The sequence below is a fragment of the Ovis aries genome, chromosome 3, assembly GCF_016772045.2.
Source record: "Ovis aries strain OAR_USU_Benz2616 breed Rambouillet chromosome 3, ARS-UI_Ramb_v3.0, whole genome shotgun sequence".
NCBI lineage: Eukaryota > Metazoa > Chordata > Mammalia > Artiodactyla > Bovidae > Ovis > Ovis aries.
The window spans coordinates 77,193,539-77,199,674 of record NC_056056.1 but is presented as its reverse complement, the minus strand read 5'-3'; the positions used below and the strand labels follow the sequence as shown (position 1 = coordinate 77,199,674).

Sequence of the window (6,136 nt, the reverse complement as noted above, 5' to 3'; positions counted from 1 at the left end):
GCATTATCTCACAGCAAGCCCTGCATTATGCTTTCCTTGCCCCAGAAAGTGCCTCCTGAGCTATGCCCTCTTCTGCCTTTGAGTCATCTGACATCATATAGAGGGCCCACCACTACCCAGGGACTCAGGAGGTAGGGATTTGTATCCAAGTCACCACCAATCAGCTCTGTAATCTTGGGGGTAAGTTTCATAACCTCTCTGGACCTCAGATTGCAAATAGTCATGTAATCTCTTATTTGAAGGGTTTGCTCTGTTTTTTTTTTTGTTTGTTTGTTTTGTTTGTTTGTTTTTTTAGTAAGGAGAGGGAGAGAGACATCATAGAAATCTTTTCCCTAAAAGTATACATTGTTTGGGTGGGAAGAGATTCCAGAGGTCATTTAATGTAACCTTCTACCAAAGAAATTAAGGCCCTAAAGATGAGATGATTTGCCCAAGGTCCTGCATCCAGCTGAATGGAGAGCCAGGTCTAGAAGCCAGTGTCCCCGACTCCTTTCTACACCATACACTGCTGGCTCCCACCTCCATCCTCTTTAAAATTCTGCTAACCCTCTAATCCAGCCATGATAACTCCAGTAATCCCTGTCTCCCACCCTCCTTACCTTTCTTTCCCTGTTTTAGCTACTGTTTTAACAGTAGCTAAAATTTTCAAACACTATATTCTAGGTTCTGTGCTAAGCATTTTATAGTTAGTATCCCATTTAATCCTCACAGCAAACTTGTAGGGTCAGTTCTACAACCATCCAAGTTTATAGATGGAATAGCTGAAGCTTAAAGGATTTACATAATTTTCCCAGTCACTCAAGCTGGTAGAGTTCAGAATTAGATTTATAACTCAACTCTATCTGACCTCCAAACCTATCCACTTCACTTTTCTGTCTGTGAATACAGTACTTAGTCATCCATCCATTCATTATCTGGGTTCTTACTAGCACCTACTAGTGCTAAGCACTGTTCTGGGCACTATATGAAATAAAAAGAAAGGGAAGATCCTATTCTAACAGGAGATACAGAATCTATAAATGTGAAACAACTAGAACACATTTCAAGGCAATATATATGACATAGGAATTCAAAGTAGTTCTTTTTGTATGTCAATAAACTAAAAGCTTTTCAAAGGCAGGGTTTCAACCTACAGTTTCTAGAATACAGTGGGCTCTAGATGGACAATGGAAATAATCTTTTTTTGTCAGACAGAAAATAGATGTTGGCATTGAAAAAGCAGGTTTACTGCTGAGAGTCTAATTTAAGTTCTCTGTTCGTACAGAACTTTCAGATCCCACTAAAATTGTGTCAACAAACTACCAGCAACAAGAAAAGTTGAGTATCTACTATACGATAGGTACAATGATGGGCGCCTAGAAGATAGAAAGACAAGAAGACAGTGCGAACACTCAGACCAATCAGAGGTAAAGCTGAACTGGGGTGTGCATAGTGCCTTATTGCTGATGTGGTCAGAAGAGGCTAGGATTATCTGAAGTATCTTGGGGAAAGAGAATTATCTTTCAGTGGGAAGTGGAAAATGACAAACTTGGTATTTGGAGGGTTTCAAAAGAGGAGAGGAAGTTTGGGGTTTGAAGTGAGGACTCAGTAAGCCAAGCAGCCCTCCAGGATTCTCACCAACCTCTCCATTTAGGGGCAGGCTCCCTTAAGATGGGAATTTGATTTGTCTTCATTGCACTAGTGCGCACTGACTCACTCCTAGATCTCAACACCTTTATGAGAGAATAGTTTAACTATTTGTATTCCTTTGTTAGACTTTGGAGTTATTCAGTCAATTTAAAATCTTAAAGTCAATACATTTAAAACCAGTTTGGTCTGTGGCCCAATTTCGTTTGACCTGAGCCACCCAAGTCTCCTCACCGGAGACCACTTTAAAGCTGTCGATCATGGAATGATCATGTTATGTTGACTGTCATGTTGACAGCATGTTGACTGTCATCAACAAGTGGAATCATTTCTTCCGAAACTGACGTTGGGTGATGACTTCCTTTCCACTGGGACTTTATATCCTTCAATCTGGAGTTTTATGATGCAGGAAGATAACAATGACAGCAATAAATGGAGTTTCCTGGAGAGAAGTAGAATCTTCCTTCTTTAGGCATTTCGCTTTCTCAACACTTTAGACAATAGCTTGAAAACATTGAAATATGCCAACTGGCCTCCAGAAAATGAAAATAAATGGCCTCCCAAGGTCCTCCCCAGTCTCAGCATTCAGAGATGCTTCATATATATACTAATTAATTTTCCCATCAGTGTTTTCATTAGCCAGTAGGGCTGTAAAGTTACAACCCCTTTGTGAAAGGACTGAAATTGAACTGGTTTTTACAACATGGCGAGCTTCTAGAAGGCCCTTTTGCCATCTTCCTAGAAGCTCCAGCTCTCCTGACAGGCTGCCTCTTCTCTACAAGGGTCTGCTCTATGGAGCTTTCTGAACTGCAAATGCAGAAATTTCCCGACTTTGTGGGCGGTGTGTTGGTAATTCTGTGGTATGCAGTGATCTCTGTTACCATGCGACTAAAGCTGAGGTCAATTATGGTTCCCCATCAGTGACCCACAGCAGTTTTCATGCCTTTCACTGCAGTCAGTCTATTTTGAAGCGCAGACACTTTAACATTTTTAAAGGGAACCAGAATTATCATTCAGCTGATGAACTGCCACACAGACAGACATTTTCTTATGATTCATTGAAGTGCAGGTCCTAAGAGGTTATGCATTCCATCTCAGTGTATTAAAGAGAGTGAAGACAAATAGATCAGAGAACAAATCAAACGTTGCACATCAGAGATGCCAAGTTCAAGAGAATAACCTTCTAATATTAATATATGGGCTATATAACCCACTGGGCAAAAACATGTTTTATTCAGGAAACCAACAAATCAAGTAATCTCTCAATAGAAAGCCATTTATAGGTCATTTGAAAATTGAATCCATAATCTTTAATAAAGCTTATTTATACCAACGATGAAGCAATCTCAAATAAATAAAACTGAAAGCAGTGATAAATTAGCTCCCTAGCCTTTATATGTTTATTACATTGTAATCATTCAAACCCACTGAGGTCAAATTTGTCTTACCAATTTCCTAAATTCAATCCAGTGAGCTCCTGGTCCTTACACAAAGTCAATTCATATTCAAGTGACAGCAAAAAAATCAATATTATGCTGGGTTTTTTACCATCCAGAGGGACATTACTAAGTGTAAGTAATAATACAAGCTTTTACCATCCAGAAATCTATTATTTATATGTAAATTCTAGCCACATGCTCTGATACCCTTAAAATGGCAATGAAATAAAAAGCTGACCCTGGGGAATATGTCATACCCAACATGGTTGAAAAGATCCCTAGGGCCTTAGTCAGGAAATAAAGAGCTGTGCTAGAATTTTATTGAAAAATCGTGATGACAAAGCCCTTTCCATTTAAAAATCATCGTCCATCAACGTCATCAAATCAATGGCTGAAAATGAATGGAGAGGGTCTCATTTTGCTTTCTGCTTGGCACCCAGCATTGGGTAACGCACTCACATCACCAGCTACAAATCAGATCAGGAGACCGCTCAGAAAATTCCCTAGAATGATGACAGGGTTCCTGTTCAGCAGAAGCCCAAGCCCGGCTGGAGCGTGCCTGAGGCTGCTGGCCGTAGACCTGCTACTCACTGATCCACTGTCAGTCTGTGAGATGCAGGCTTATCCTGGTAAATGCAACCTGCCTCCTCCGTAGGAGCTCAAATACACGCAGTCTTCCTCCGCGCTGGGGTTGCAAAGGCCTCAAAACATTCATTCCTCCTAAGTCGGCCTTGTTAAATGCGGTGAGGTATTTTTTTCTTAACTAGGATTTTCAGGTAGAGGTTGCGATTTGAAAGAAGACAAATGAGACGTAGGGCGGTCCCAGGCAGGTCTGAGACCTGCTCTCTAGGACCCAGGCACCGCCCTCCAGTCCACTCCGCCTGGTCTGCGGCGGAGGGAAGCGAGGCAGGAGGATTCCTCGCAGGGGAATGTGGTAGGAAAGGTAAACAGCGCGCGTGAACTGCCCAGAGCTGCCGAGAGCCAAGAAAGGGGCATTCTCCCGTATCCGATCCCAGGGCAAATATTTACCCAGCCGGACTCCGGGCTTGCGCAGCGCTCTAGGCACCTGGCAAGGGCCTGGCCGGCCTCGGGTTAGGGCTACGGACGCCTCCCGCTTCACCTAGCTAACCCGGCGAAGAAAGGGGGGCAAAGCGTTTCAGAGGCAGGAAAACGTGGTTTGAATGCTCTGGCTCCACGGAACAGCGATGGCCCTTGATTGAGTCACCGACACTGAGCTTCCTCGTTTCCTCGCTGCACCGTGAAGGGTAACAGGGTCTATGCTGGAGGGGGACTGTGAGAGCTAGAGTCAGTGCCGGTTGACCGCCTGGCACCGCAGAAACCTGTTTTCCAGCATCCTGCCCTCACTGTCCCCACCCTTCCCGGACTCTATTGGACAGGACGTTCTGCATCCAGCAATGCAGCCGTTTGTCATCCCCCTTCCTGGGGCTTGTCTTATTTCCACGTCAAAGTTGCAAGGTCCTTGGGAGCAGCAGCTACGGCCTGCCCAGCTCTGCAGGTCCCGCAAGAACAGCCCCAGTGTCACTGTGGCCTCCTGAATCGCACGCAGCTGCCTCCTCAGAACAGAGGAGAAAGAAGCCATCGCTCTCTCCCCCTCTTCTCTCTCTCTCTTCTGCAGCAGTCAGGCCGGCAGCCAGAAAAAGCCCAGTATGTCCGTCCAACGTTTCCTGCAGCCTCCACGCACCCGAGCAGAGGCGGACAGGATGAGGGGAGGAGCGACTTCAGACCACTGGCTCCTGAGCTGCACCCCTTCTACGTTCCCTGAGGGGAGTCCTCTGGAGGGTGGAGGAGGGGAGAGGCACCCTAAAGGCAAGGGTTCAGAGAGAGAGCTCCCGGCCACTGCTCAGTCTGTCCCCTCCCCCAGCATTAAATCAAGAAGATGTTCCCAAATTCACAGCACTGTTCTTCATTGTGGGTGGCATGAGGGGTACGAGCTCCCTTTCCTGAGTGCTGGTGGCCCAGGCCCTGTACATGATGTAGGTGGTTTACTCAGAACATGAGGAAGCAGGGTGAATCTGTAAAATCCCATTTTACAAATGAGGAAACTGAGGCTAAGAAAGGTTAAGTGGTTCCCCCAAGTCACAGCCAGAAAATGCATGAACTGGGATTTGGGAGCTCCAGGCGGTGACTGTGGAGCTCACCCCCTCAGCTCCAGAAGGCTTCCTGCTAGCAGGTGGCGGGGAGGGAGCTGACTCACAGCTTTTGATTCGTTCAGTTCTTTTCTGCATTAGTGCTGTTACTTCAGCCTGATAAACAGATACCGCAGTTCCCATCTCTCACTTTGCAAAAAACAGCCACAGGAGGTTGGTTGCCCACAAGCCCAGGAGTCACAGCATGTCCAGGTAACACACTGACACAACAGCTTGTGGGTAAGTGAAAAGAGAATGTTCCAGTCCCTAGAGATCTTCTAAATCAAGGATTCTTAACCTGGAGTTCAAGGTAGACCTCAGGGGGATCTGTAAAGCCCCAAATTTGTATATACAAACATTTTCCTAGGGCAGGGGTGCAGACCTTTCATCAGATTCGCAAAGAGGCTTTAAGCTCCAAAGGGCTAAGGACTGTGCAGGGTCTGGCCAACCAGGCCTCACACTCCCAGGCTCCTGTTGATTCATGAGGCAGCACAATCTGTGGTGGAGAAAACCCAGAGCTAAACACCAGAAGCAGAATCTGAGCTCTGAATCTTCTGGCAAACATTTTAAAGGCTCATGAATTATTGAAATAGCTAATTAAGTCAACCTTCACCAGAGAATATTTGCTTTTTCCCCTCATCGTTGAGCTCCCTGTGAAATTCGAGTTCATTTCATCTTAAGCACAAGGTCATTTCCCTTTATTCTCTCTTAGCTGGTCTAGGAAGAACTTGGAGTGGCCTACTGTGTTGAATAGTAGCAGCCTGCTATATATACCTCAGTGTACACAACTGGGAGGCTCTTAACCCATTTTCTCTCCTTTACCTGATACAATTCAGTTCCATGCAGTGAGCCTCCCACCTTAATCACACTCCTTCTGTTCTGTCAGGCCTCTCACTCAGTGATCTACATCAGCCATGCCTGCTG

General features: G+C 45.3%; 1 long non-coding RNA gene across 1 annotated transcript; it reads left to right on the top strand.

Moving 5' to 3' along the window:
* Positions 1-3,953: 3,953 nt before the first annotated feature.
* On the top strand, positions 3,954-4,977 carry LOC121818954 (uncharacterized). Its single transcript, XR_006059023.2, has 2 exons — positions 3,954-4,008; positions 4,702-4,977. It is a non-coding gene; the product is annotated as an uncharacterized LOC121818954 (long non-coding RNA).
* The last annotated feature ends 1,159 nt before the right edge of the window (positions 4,978-6,136 follow it).